General features: G+C 38.1%; 1 protein-coding gene across 12 annotated transcripts in view; it reads left to right on the top strand.

The window, feature by feature from the left end:
- Positions 1-14425, top strand: part of GRID1 (glutamate ionotropic receptor delta type subunit 1) — a 583553-nt gene that overhangs the window by 445904 nt on the left and 123224 nt on the right. The gene's annotated exons all lie outside the window — the stretch shown is intronic.

Raw genomic sequence — 14425 nt, 5'->3', positions numbered from 1 at the left:
AAACCTCTTCAAAGGACTGCTCTCTTATTCTTAAAGCCACAGAAGGGAGTGATTACATGATATACAGGAAGAAGAGAATCAAACTGTGTGATCCAACATTTTTTATTATTTACCAAGTAAATGTCTATTTTGACCCATTGCCCCCCCACCAAAAAAAAACAAAAAAACAACCCCCCCCCCCCACACACACACACACAAATGAGTCCATCTTAGAGTCCATCTTAAAAATCTCTGTCCAAAATAAATGCACTTTTTTCTTGTTAGCATAGCTTTTAACACAGATCTGGTGTTCTAGATCACAAGGGTCCTTGAATAGTTACGACAGTGGCCTGCCTATCTGTGTTAGTCTTGTTTTTCTCAAGCAAAATCTTGTTTGAGATCCCACATTGGGCTGTGATTCCCACAGACTGTTCTGTCTGCTGTGTAAGGAAGACTGGGCCTACAGGAGAATAATGGCAGTTTGCTGTTTGCTTAGAAACAGGATAGATACAATTAGCTGAATGCGTCTAATTCTGACTGCTGCTTTTGTGCTCAGTGTCAACTCATTGTGTAGAAAGTGCTTTTCAGCTTGGTATTTTGTTTCTGAAAAATGTCTTCGTAAACTTTTAGTCTTTTGTCTTGTCACCTGCTCAGCAGCAGAGTCAAAGGCATTTCAAAGCTTCCCTGATGCAAGCTTCCATCAGCTATGTCAGAGGTAGCTGCCTGAACATCACTCTTGTTGGTGCCTGTTTCCATTTAGTGACTGCTTCAGCGGATGGACGTGCTGAAGGATTTAACTTCTGCGCACGTGTTTGGGTGAGAGCTGGAGGGAAAACTGGCAGTGTCATAGAACAGCAATGAAGTAAGCTGCTCTTATTAGACACCTGCTGCTTCATGGTCTGGGCTGGAGGAGCAGTGCAGCTGGGCGCTACACTGCAGCACCCTGTGTCTGCAGCCTGTGGTGCTCTGTCACCTCTGCAGGGCCAGGGCGCAGCAGGCTGTCTGTGTGACATGGCATTCGGCATGGCCAGGCCAGCCATCAGCTGTTTGTTTGCCACAAACACTGACTGGGGCAGGTCCTCCTCTTTACTTCACTCCCTTATTTCGTGTGTACTCTGCATCAGTGGTTGTATGACCCCTGTCTCCTGTGAGAAATGGGGCTTAAGCAGGGAGTTGTCCACAGATGTTTTTCCTTTTTTTTTTTTTTTTTTTTTTTTTTAAATTCCTTTGGGTTTGTTTCCTGTGAAGAATTCCTTCAAAAGGAAGGTCCTCAGACCCAGTCACCCTCGGTGTCAGCGGCTGCCAGCGCACAGCCAGGCCCCAGCCCTGCAGGCCACCACTGCACACAGGCCGAGGCCTCCACTCCCCTGGCCTGCTCCGGCCCTCCTGCTGTGCCCTCCCCACAGGTATTTCCGACAGCCCAAATGAGAGCAATCCTCCCAGGTATTTCCAGCAACACATGAGGCCAAATTACTGGGTTTTATGGCACAAAGGTAGCTGGGCCACAGCCCCACAGGGCTGCTGTGGGAGCACGGCTGGGCCCAAATCCTCCATCAAGCCCAGTGCCACAGCTGCGGTGCCACTGGCATTTGTAACCTGGGAGAGGTCTCCTTGCAGGGAATGACTGGCAGCTGCCAGGGATAAAGCCCTGAGGGATCTAGGGGGAGCCACACATCTTCCTCCACATGTACTCACATTCATTTTATGTCTATGAACACCTGGAACATTTTGCCTGTATTAGGATGTTCCACCTTGCATTTGCTTTGTATGTACTACTTCTCTATTTCATATCTACATAATCTTATGCACGTATATACCTGTTTGGGTCTCTCTATGTACATATATAAGCACACCCATATAATACAGAGGTGGCTGTTAATGGATGTCAAATCTGAGAACATTTGCCAGCTGTTTTCCAACCAGTTTATGGCAAATCCATCAGTCTGTTTTTCAGAGTCTCTGTCTAGTATGGTAACAGCACAGTTCTGTTTAAAATCTTCTTTATGCTTAGAGCTGGACATGTTGCAGCCTGTCACTCCTTGCCTTCTCTGTCAGAATATGGCCACCTCTTTCTTACCCTGCAGTTTCCTTTTCCTGTTTGTGTGCTCCTCCCCTCCCCAGCCAGCTGTGTGCGTATCCATAAAGGCAGGGGACATCACTAAAATGGGGGCATAGATGCATGTGTCTGCCTAACAAGGAAGAAAATCTTTTTTATTTTATTTTATTTTATTTTATTTTATTTTATTTTATTTTATTTTATTTTATTTTATTTTATTTTATTTTATTTTATTTTATTTTATTTTATTTTATTTTATTTTATTTTATTTTATTTTATTTTATTTTATTTTATTTTTATTTTTTATGTTTATTTTATTTTCCCGAGTTCTTCAGAGCTGAAATAATCAGTTGTCTTTTCTCAGCCCTAAATTCAGAAAATACCAACTCAGCTACCTAAATAGACTTTGAAAAAAAAAATACTTCCTTTTCTCTGACAGTCATGCTTTAGTAAATAATAAAGATTATGGCAGACAATCCTTATCAGAACGGTAAAGGATTACTGCTTTTGTACTTACTGCTTTAAAAATTTAGAACACCTTAATCTTTTAAAAACAATTTGGGTTTGGAGAAACAAATTGCATTGAAGCTGACAAGCTGCTTGCCAAGTGCCAGGAGACGCAATTTGGAACATGTGAGATATTAAATCTCAAATGTCTGAGTTCCTAATAGGAACATGAGCTCAAAATTAACTCTTCTAGCTCTGGTGTAGCATGTAATGGATAAAGTGTAGATTTTGTGTCTTTGTCATAAAACTCAGAATGTTGCTGGTTCGTTTCTATACTGCCCTAGAGCTGTAGAATGAGAAGTGAGCTCCTGGCTTACTTGCTTATGTCCCTTGAGAACAGAGGCCGCCATAATACATAAATACGTATTCCATAAGTGCTTTTATCTATGATCATGCACTATTGAAATTTCGCTGGATGTATTTTGTCCTGCCACTGCTGTTCTTGAATTGAATTCAGGAGCTCACCATACTCAGAAACCTTTGTATTTTCAGCCAAAATGTATCTATGATCCTATTTGTACCCATTTGTCTTTGTACCAGCATTGTCATATGAAGTTTGGCAATGAGGATTCTTTGGTGGTTATCTTCCTGAGGTACTTAATACAGTACTTGAAATGCAGGAAGTGTATTTTTATTTTTATTTTCTTACAGTTTCACTGCTAAGTAAACTATACAATCTTAAATTCTACTCTCACCTGCTAGTTACTACAGGAGTCTGTCTGGTGTTGCTAATACTTCCTTACTCAATTGATATTTCATCTGATACATCTTACAGGCTAACTTTGGGAGCACAAAATGGCAGATCACCAACAGTGTACCTCTAACAAGCCCCTGATGTTTTTCAAACTGATGAAGTCTCAAATAATAGCAAAGTGGGTTGTTTTGTTTTGTTTTGTTTTCTGTTCTTTGAGTGCATGACTTTATTTTTCATGCTACTGAATTTCACTGTAACTATGTTATTTGGTTTCAGAATTCATCATTTTTTTAAATATTCTCTAGATACTTCTTTATTTATCATAATTCCCAGTTTTCCTAGGAAAAGTTTCCTTTACTAGTATTTTCCAGAATCATTAATGATAATGTTAAATAAGCAACTAAAGTTCTTGGGTTGAAAATGAGTAACTACTGAGAAAATAGGCTAACTATAAAGCTCAGAATCTGAGGATGGCTGAGGAAATGTTAAATTACTTTAAGGTTCTCCATTATGAAGCTGTCAGTCTTGGCTGTGCTTAGCCTTGTTTAAATCATGATCACGCTACCTAATATGATCAATGATTATGAATGTTTTTTCCTCTGGCTTTGAAAACAGTGAACTGTATAATGTACTTTGTTGTTTTGTAAGTGAGGTGTAGGCTGCTTTCATTAGCCATAAGGGAAGTTCACTTGTGAGTCCTTTCAGATGTGTATGGATGGGGTAATAGAAATCAGTGCTAAAGATGCTATATGACAAGTAAAATGTGCTCAGATTTTAAAATGAGAAACTATTAGTTTCACATTTTTCTTTCTCTGCATTTATAAAGAAGCTAAGCAACATGGAAATTTGAACACAAATCTGTGTTTTTTCTAAACTTTACCTCAGAAACAATGGGAGGAAACTTATAATTGTTAACACGCTAAAATTGTTCATTTTCAGTAACAGAATCAAGGAATAATCTGTTATGAATGCTGTTTCCCCTGGAGCTGGAAGATAACCTGTTGCTCCAGACAATGTAGAAAAGTTCATTCTCAAAAAAAAAAATTGTCTATAACTTTGCAAACAGTAGGCAACCTTGTGTTAGATGAAATGGAAATTGCTTCCAAGAGTGGAATGTGTATTCCTAAATTAATAACTTTGCTATACTCTCCTGAATAACTGCATGCAAACATTCAAGAAAAGTATGTTTTTCAGCCAAATCTGCTCAAGTCATGCTACTGTGACACACACATATATATATATAAGTATATATACACGTGTGTGTGTAATTCTTGCTGCCAGACATTTGCCAGCTGATGAAGACTGGCAACAATGAGGTAGCAACCACGTGGGCTCCAATGCATCTCTGCAAGCTTTGAGAAAGTGTGGATGCAAAATATAAGGGGTTTTGACTCAAATAGTGAATATTTGTACAGCTACTAGGAAGAAAAATTTGTGAACAAAATATGAGCTTACCTGTGCCTGCTTCTCATTGGTATGTGCTGTACATGTACACAGTGCTAGCAGACTGCTGTCTTTGCCTACCTGTTTGCAAAGCGTTGCAAAAAGTCATTAAGGTTGTGTAAAGGGAGAGTTGTCCCTTCCATTGCTGTTCCCCAAGGGTTTCTATCCTCCTAGGGCAGCCTGAAAGAGCTGTCACTTGACCAGTATATGGAAGCTTCATGCAGGATAACGAAAGGCAAATATTCTTTCCTCCTGGCAGACCTGCTCAGGAAGAGTCTTCTGGTTTGAGATGGTTAAGGTGATCTTTCTGGTTTTTAGTGCTCACACAGCCTGTGGCACAGTTTATGCATGTAAAATGTACTGTGACTGACAAGAAGGCCCTCAGATCTGTGAGGGTTTTACTTTATTCATGTATTTATTTTTTGGTTTAAAGTGGGAGTGCTGCAGGCAAAAAAGGACTGGTTTGAAAGTGATTATGTTTGAAGCTGAGGCAAAACTAGTGTCATCTTCTCTCCTTTAAAACCAGGCAGCATTCTTAAGGAATTTGCAGAGAAAGGATGGCGTGTATCTGAACAGATAAAAAGGTGTATAATAGGTAGGTAACCTTTGATGTGGATGTATCTTTCCAGATTTATGGAGTTTAAAAAAAAATGTTACGGATGTAAAGTAACAGCCTTGCATTATGATCATCAAATTTGTGCAAGAGACTGTGAATCATTATTAAAACTGAAAATTCATGAAAATCACAGGTCTCTTGACACTGTAGTTGGTCCTTCAGGTTTCAGAACTTGTTCCGTGATACATGAGTCTGGGAGCTTCAGCTACCTTGCTGTCAAGATGAAGTACACTTCTTTTAAAAGAGGAAATTAGGAATGTACTTTTTTTTTTTTCTTCACTGTTTTGTGTTGTGTTTGTGTTAGAAAGTTGGCATCTCTCTTTAATGATATGGTTATCAGCTGCTTTTTGAACCTACAAATAATCATGCTCTCTAAAAGTCTGCACAAACTCTCTAAAACTGTACTGAACTTCCCGTGTAAGCTGAAGTTGGAGCTTAGCTATTTCTAACAGAGCTGAGGAGGCGCAGTGTATGAGACCGGTGGTATGCACTGAAATGCATCACCCCTGGCTGTGGAATGGCTGCTTGTTTTCAGAGTAGTGAGCAATTATCTGTGCTAAAAGTAGGTTGATTTACAAAGGGTAAATGGCCTGACAAGCTGTCTTCAACCTTCGTACCTACATCTAGTCAACCCCATGCAGGGATTCCGAACAAGCACAAAGCTTAAACTGCTCAAGTGTTTTAGGTGACTTGGTGACTTTTCTTTTTTTTTTTTTTTTCTGCTCATGTGGGAAGGGGAGAACCAAAGCAAACAAACAAAAAAACACAACTGCCAAATGCTGCCTAGTCCCAACAAATTTTAGCATGTGCTTTTCAGTCTGGCTCTTCGGGAGTACATTTCTTAACATAGCATTGAAAATTGTCTCTAAAAAGGTGAGGCTTTTTTTATAGAATATAAATGTACCTAACCTGTTATCTTTAAAAAGTAATTCAGCATCTAAGTGAGCAAAATTTAGCCAGTCTTTTCAAAGACTCCATTGGGTCTTCAAAGTCAGCTCAGTATGTGTCTGATGGTGAAATTTGAAGTACAAGGTTTCTGAGAAGTTACGTCCTTTAGTTAACAGTAGATTTATGTCTTTACAGAAATGTTGCTTCCTGACAGCTGTGCAATTATCTGGTGTCACCACTGTACCATGTAGTTAAATGGTCAACAGTTAGCATGTTTATAAATAGTATGTGACACTTGAGCTTTGAAAAGTAAATTCTTAGTGAATGTTTCTGGAGGAACTCCATATACAGTACTTTGCTTGTATGTACTGCTCAGTACAGTACTTCTGCTTTTATGTACTGTAAATGGAATGGCAACAGAGATCTAATATAATAAGCTTACCTATAGAAGAGAGAATAACATTGAACAGAACCCCCAAGGTAGTAGATTTAAATGATTAAGGTAAAAATAATAAGCAGTGTCATATGTATCACTGTAGTAATCAGCGGTGTTACAGCCATGTAAGGATCACAGAATCACCTAGGCTGGAAGAGGTCTCCAAGATCACCTAGTCCAACCTCTGACCTAACACTAACAAGTCCTCCACTAAACCATATCACTAAGCTCTACATATAAATGTCTTTTCAAGACCTCTAGGGATGGTGACTCAACCACTTCCCTGGGCAGCCCATTCCAGTGTCTAACAACCCTTTCACCTTTTTCCTAACCTAAACCTTCCCTGAGGCAACTTTAGACCATCCTCCACCAAAAAAAAAAAAAAAAAAAAAAAAAAAAAAAGCATTCACACAACCCTTGAGAATCGGCAAGAGCTGTTTATTGCTGGGACATCTTGCAGGCAAGCCTGTGGGATGTCCATGGTGCATCTCCCATCCTGTGCCCTGGGTTTATTTTTAACACTGTTTTTGAGGTAATTTCATTCTATTCTTTACAGAAAAGAACAGAAGCAAGGTGCATCTCCAGCCCTAATTCCCACGTGCACTTTGTGCTCCGAGTGAAGAATCTATTCCTAACACCACATCTCATCTAAATCTCCCCTCCATTTGTTCAAAGCCATTATTCCTGGTTGCACGGCTACACTCCCTGAGAGAGGCCCTCTCCAGCTGTCTCCTAGGCCACTTTTATGGGTAAGGCTAGGTGGCAAAAATGGCCTGCCTTGGAAGACAGGTAGACAAACATCCCAAAACCTTCTGAATTTCAAGTTACACGGAGCTATCTTTTGGCCTTCACTCAAGAAACGAACAGTGCCAAAGCATGCTGAAATGCTTACAACAACAACAATAAAATAGAAGTTATGAGTATACACCACAGAAACCTTCACGTGCCACTGGATGCTCCAGGCATGTCTGGTTCAACACACATTTTGCTTTGCTGAAAGCGTTAAAAAATTACTGAGACGCCAAACCATAGCATATCAATTCCTGTGGAGCATAATTTTTAATGAAAATTGTGTAGGAATAACAAAGACACATTTCTAAAAAAAAAAAAAAAAAAATTGTTAAGATAAGCTACTTATGGAAAGAGTCACTGAGTCATTTACAAAAAGTTCTCTTTTGAAAAATACCCAAATTAAAAGAGTGGGATATTATGTCATTGCTAAACACAGTTCCTTTTGATGAAGTAGAAAATCCTTTTTGTTTTGGAAGATATGCTAATTTAGAATTAAGGAAACTAGAAATGAAAAGCTTCAAATGAACCTGATCTACTTGACTAATGGGCATTTTAAACTCTGGAAAATGTTTAAGCCAGGCCACTGTTGCAGAGCATGGTTCCTCTTCCTCTTTTTCTTATAATATTCTTCATCTTCAGTGGTTTTCTTGAGTAAGGTTAAACTGGTAGCTGTCTTCAGTATATTTATTTTTTGCTGATCACTTATGGCGTTAGTAACAGGAAACTAATGCAGTACAATTTTAAATTATGTTATTATTACCTTTCAGTTTGTGTCATTATCAAGTCATATTGTACAAAGATAATAATTAGCATTCAAAAACTGTAGGAGCGTATGTAAAGAGGTGAGGAAGGTTTGGGTCATATTTACTCCTGTTTGCATGAAATGTCTTATTAGTAACTGAAAATGGTACTGCTTCAGTTGGAGTGTAGACCAAGAGTGCAGTAATATGCACTGTGAATGATCAAGAAATGTGGATGTTGAAAGCACATTGTGCTTGTAGGTTCTTTAATCACTTCTACGAAGCTAATATGTACTGAGGTTGTGAGCTGACAGCTTCTGTTGTAAATGTCGGGAAAATAACTGCACCATTGACACAAGGTGATGATCACTGGAAGATATGTACTCAGCCTGCTAAGTGTTTTTTTTTGTCAGCGTGGGCATGCACATTTCTAGGAAGATATTCAGTAAAGGGAGAATATTGGATTTCTGGCAAAACTTTGTTTTACTGAAAGTACAAGTTCTTAATAAAGCATTTCCATAATAAAGGGTCAGGTTCAGTGGATTTTCTTATTTGAAAAAGTATATCATAGAACCATTTTAAATTACTATTTTAACATTTAGAGAAGGGAGAATTTCTTTTTATTTTGAAATGACATTTAGAAATTTTAATTTTGATGTATTAAAAGGGAAAAGTAAATATACACTCCTGATTCAGCTTCCTAGAACTGAGTTCTTTTCTCTTCAAGATTTCCTTTAGAGTTTGGATGTGGTATTGTGACCTGGGGAGCTTTATTTTAGTCCCTATACTAATGGTAGCATTACCAATTCAGCTTTAGAAACAATATCAGTTTGGAGTATTCTTCACATTATAAATGTTGTAACGTTAGACTTCACTGACATTTCTCTTTGAATTTTTAGCAATACTTTATTTATTACAGCTAGTAATGCTTATTTTATTTATTTATTTTTGATCTATTAAACATTATAGGAATTATGCTTCACTGGAAATACCAAGAGTTATTTATTTAAAACGGAAAAGAAAGGTTCTAAAGAATTGTGAGAATCTCAGTAATTCTCAGAGAAATTGTTTTTCTGTGAAGTTTTGTTACCCATGCAAGTCAGTGAACACGAACCACACTGTCTTATCAGAAGGAGTTTCTAAATATAAATCAAGCATCTAAGTGATATGGTGATATAGTGATATAGACTGAACCCACCTGCTCTATCAGAATGGACTTTCCCATATCTTCTATCTTAACTTATTTGTATCCAGGACGTATACACAGCTTCTTAGACATATGGGTTGCTCTTTGATAGTATGCAATTAATTACTGTCGGATGTGTTGCATTACAAACCTGGTCTGCGTGTTTTCTGTGGAATATAAACCAGTTCCCTGATTCCTTGTATAGTTTGTTTGTTTGTTTTTTTGCTTGTTTGTTTTTTCCTGGACATCCAAACCAAAAGTAGAGCCATTTTTAAATCTACAAATCCATCTCCTGCTAATGAAAGTCTGAAGCTGGAGGTATGTTTGGGTCAGACTTGGAAAATTACATAAATATAATATCTATTTTGTTTTTGGAATATGAGACAAAGAATAAAAAAAGAGTTTGGTTAAATCCTTTCCCAAAGGATGTGAAGGGGAAAAAAAAAATGCTTTGGACAAGAGGAACTTTTTTTTTTTTTTTTTTTTTTTGGAAACCTGTTCAGTGGCAAATGTAAAATGAGCAAGCAAGTAATGAATTGTAAGGGTTGATAGTATCTTTTATCACATTTGCAAAGATCTGAGAATTAGACGTGATTATTTCCTCAAGCCCTTCTTTACTTATCCTTTCATTGTGAGTAATAAATATGTTATTAAAAAAAGTTTCTGTCATTAACATACTGGCTGTATTAGAAACATGAATAAGGAAAAGTTGACAAAGGCCCTGAGATGAACCAGTACTTTGTGATATTTGCCAGCGATGAAGCTGTTTCTCAGTGGGGTTGGAAGCTGGAAGACAGCTGCACAGGAGGAGCAGTGGGGTGGGGTCTGGGTCCTGGGGCTGCCTTCTTGAGGTGGCCGGGTGTAGCTGTCAGTGCCCCCAGGAGTACTCGCCATGTTGCAGGTGTGTCTGCTCTCTGCTGCCAGCTGTCACTAGTCATTGGTTGGCAAAAACTCCGCTTTTTTCTTTCAGTATCTCTTAGGACACTTTCTGAATGATTTTGTAACTGTGAACTCACCAGTTCACCTTTTATTTTTATTTTTATTTTTATTTTTATTTTTATTTATTTTATTTTTCTGGAAAGCTATGATGCTCTATATCTCCCCTCCGTTAAAGTGGAAAAAATTCACAAATAACATCGTTTACTATTTTGATATCCCTTTTAGCAAAACACGCTGGTTTTTCTTTTGTATAACGTATTTCAGGGTGGCAGCCCTTGTTTCCAAAACTGTAGACACAACAGGACCATCTGTGTTTTCCATCTGTAAGACACTTCTTTCTTAGATCCTGGGGCTGGTTACAGGGCTTCCAGATATTCCTACTACCTATTTCCCTCGACATGCAGTAAGGAGACAGCAGGGTTAACTATAACACAGATGCACGAGAACCTAAACTCCTCAGCACACGCTGCTGTCCCTGGAACACTATTTGCCCGTCTCTGTTGGGACACTCATCAGCATCTCGCCCTCTAAGTTGTGTCTGGCTGCTACATGCCCTTCTATGCAGTCAGCTTTTTACTGTTAATGCTGAGGTGTTCTCCCTTGCAAAGCATCCAGATAGTGTAGAAAATAGCCTTCTCTCTATTACCCAGTCATTATATGCTTGGAATTTTTTTTTTAGTTTCAGATTTTTGGAAAAGGACAGGAAGGGACTGCTTCTGGTTGGCTTGTTTGTTTTCTGCAAAATTGCTTTGTTTGTGAACATAGTGGTGTTTGTTGCTTACCTTCCTGACTTCTCCCTTTAATTCTGCAGCTGCCATTAGGTAAAATAATGAGCAGAGTTAGTTACTCAGAACGGCGACATACATGTTCTCCACGGGATTCCAATAAAATAATGTTGTCATGGACTATTGGCAGTAAATTATTGTAAGTTATACGTAAAAGTAAACAAAACCATCTACATGAAAATATCTGATCGCTTTTCAAGAAGTATTTCATTCTTTTCTTTTATCATTGTATTTTAATGTCCAGTTGTTGAAATGTAATTGGAGAGGAAGAAGGGGATACAGTCGCACAGCACCTGTTTTTTCCAAATTTGTGGAAACTACTTGCTATGCTAAGGTAAAAAGAAAGGAAAGATGGATTCTCTTTAATTTCCAGTGTGCTGTTTATCTCAACAGCAGATTTTCTATTTGATAGAAATGTTGTGAGACATTACTCTCAAAGTCTCAGATAGACTCTCTATGCATATAGAGTATATTAAAACATAGGATATTTTGTACATAATTTTTTTCATCAGAAATTCATTTTAGTGTGTGAATTCTGATCAAATATATTGCAGAACTTTTCCTTGGCTATGGTGATCACAGAGATTTCTAACCGGCTTTTTTTAATAAAGGATGCATTTATGAAACAGGCTGTAAAAGATCTTTCAGGATGTTTGGTAGACTTTTTTTTTTTTTGAATGGCTGGAGTCACAAGCTTAAAACATTAATATCTTGAACAGCTTGAATAATTAAACAATAATAATAAAAAAAAAAAGGGTGACCATAATCTCCTAAGTGCTGATACTTTTTATTCTTTAATGAACAAGAAACTATATAAATTGCAAACATTTATTTATTTTCTGAGAATTCTGAAGGAATTTGTTTACGATATCCCATGTCTCCAGGACCTTGCTCTTCACACTATTTAATTTCCTTGGGCCTCTGGCAATACACTTCTGATACACTGGTGTTATCGAAGGGTTGAAGTCTCCAAGAAATCTCTTTCAACAGTTCCTTTTAGGGTATTTTAGGGTTCTTTGGGGCAACAAGTCAGTAAATATGGTTGAAAGCCTGAAGCACAAAATGCAAACGCAAGTTTCTTCCTCCTCTCAGAACGCCTGGGTTTGGAATAGTGCTTCATGCTATGTGTTGCAGTTCTAAACAAAGGATATTTATAGACATTTAAACTTGCCTACCTGTAGTTATGTTTCTAAATCCATTTCAGGCTTCTTGAGTGCAGAGCCATTGACTTCTGTAGGAGGTGCTGAATGGTTTAGCATTCTGATGACTGGAGATAAACTTTTAGCATCCTAAATATAGGCACCTTGTTTTAAAAACCTTGACCCAGATATGTGAACCCAGAAGAATGAGTTGCAATAATTCATTTGAAATTCCTTGGCTATTTTAGCACCCCAGACATAACGTTTATTCATACAAATTGCTCACTGTTGCAGATAAATCACAAAATGTAGCCAATGCAATAACTCTGCACCTGAGCGTTATTTCGTTCTGCTTTGCTAATGTTGGCAGCGCTTTGCTTTTCTTCTATATGTTACAGCACCTGGCTATTTTGGCTTTGTCTGAAGAATATGTTAGACAGGGAACAGGGAAAAAATCTGCAAGTTTTCATCACTATTCACTTTCCTAGGAGCTGCAGTCCCTCAATTAGGTGGTCAGTTTAATTTTCGAGACAGTTTAAAAGAAACACAAGGTAGACATTTAACCAAGGGAGACAATTTTTCACTGCATGCTGGGAGGAGGATTATCTTGTCAGAGGTGTCATCTTTAGTGGTTCTCATCTACTTTGACACCAGGGAGAGTTGCACTTGCCATAATGCTGTTTACAATAATGATGAGAAATACTGCATTCTGTCTGTGATGATTTTTCTCCTTTGACTTCTTTTTGGTTTGTCTTTGGGGATTTTTGTCTCTTTAAAGGAGTATATCACCCTGTGGAGATGAGAAATAGATTGAGGCATGTGTAACACCCACAATTTTCTCTCTGGTTAGTGTAGTCTGAACAAATGAGTAAAATTGTAAAACACCATTACTTAGGCAAGTAATATACAGTTATTTTTTAATGGAGTATAAATGAAGAGTGACGTTAAAGCTGTAGATGTTGGCTATGTAGCCAATTTTTGTTTTGTTTTCTTGCTAGGATCAGGTAACAGTACTCCCTTTGCCCGTATTAAGGATGGGTGTCTTGTCATTGCACTTAAGCCTTGTAAGTTGTGGGCGTTTATTCTGAGCCAGTCATCTGTAGTCAGTGTCATGAGAGAAGGTGATTCATCCCATCTGATGCTAAGTATCCGAGAGTCTTATTATGCAAATGTATTCTGGAGAGGATGGTGGTTGATGATGTTCCTTCCCAGCCCAGTGCCGCAGTCTATGGAGCCTCTTTATATCAGTGAAGTTGTTTCTGAGGCCACACACAGTGAACAGGGAAATTATCCAGGTTAAAAAACGGTAACTGGAAGGATTTTGGTCATTTGTGTTTGTTTTTAACTAGGTTCATTTCAGTGATTCATAGGGCCATTTATAACATGGCTGTAAGAATATCTGCCCGATAAATGGGGTACTATTGTCACAAAACAAGGAAGGCAGTGACGTGAAAAACTGGCTTTGTGTAATGAACTGCCTCCTGAAATACATGCCTGCGCTGGGACTGTCCGGTTTTATTAGGTGAGATGAATCCACAATAGTTGTTTAACTATGTGTTAAGCAGGACATTAGCGGTATCATTATCACTGTAGTGTACACCTCTTGATGCTTGGTATAGCTTTATTAGACTGCAGAATAACTCAAAGTGAGATTTTCTCTGTTAGACATTAGAAACAAATTAGAATCTTCCATGTGTATGGTCCAATCCTTCCACTGAGGTCCTCATTACCAGTAGTGCTTATTGTGCTAGGGGTCTTTTCCAGTTTTACCTTCCTAGTGAACTATGAGGGTTATCTGTGTACTGATAAGGATGTTGTCTGATGAGATGGGCTGTTTTAATTTACATGTAACGATTATCCAAGTCCATACCAGGAAACCAGAAAAAGTATCCATGCAAATTATAACTTTCTCTTGAGCCTTATGTAAATCTGAAGAGAGGCTGACTCATATGAGCTTCTCTTGAGTGTCTCAGAGTAGTGTTTATAACTAACTAGGTAAACTAGCAGTTAATCCGTCAGAATTGTAATAAAGCAGAGATAATATATTTTGGGAGGCATGTTGAAAAGAGAACCTACTAGGATCCATTATAAATGTTGTAAGGAAGCTAAAACTCGTGTACCACATACGCTCTGCATGCAGTTGTTCATCACAGGACCTCTTATCATATCGATGTACCACACTGCTGCAATAGGCTTTCCTGGTACATCTACAGAATATCTTCGTG

This window comes from Anas acuta, chromosome 7, assembly GCF_963932015.1.
Source record: "Anas acuta chromosome 7, bAnaAcu1.1, whole genome shotgun sequence".
Classification (NCBI taxonomy): Eukaryota; Metazoa; Chordata; class Aves; order Anseriformes; family Anatidae; genus Anas; species Anas acuta.
The sequence above is the reverse complement of the archived record's forward strand: the minus strand, read 5'-3'. Positions and strand labels throughout refer to the sequence as shown.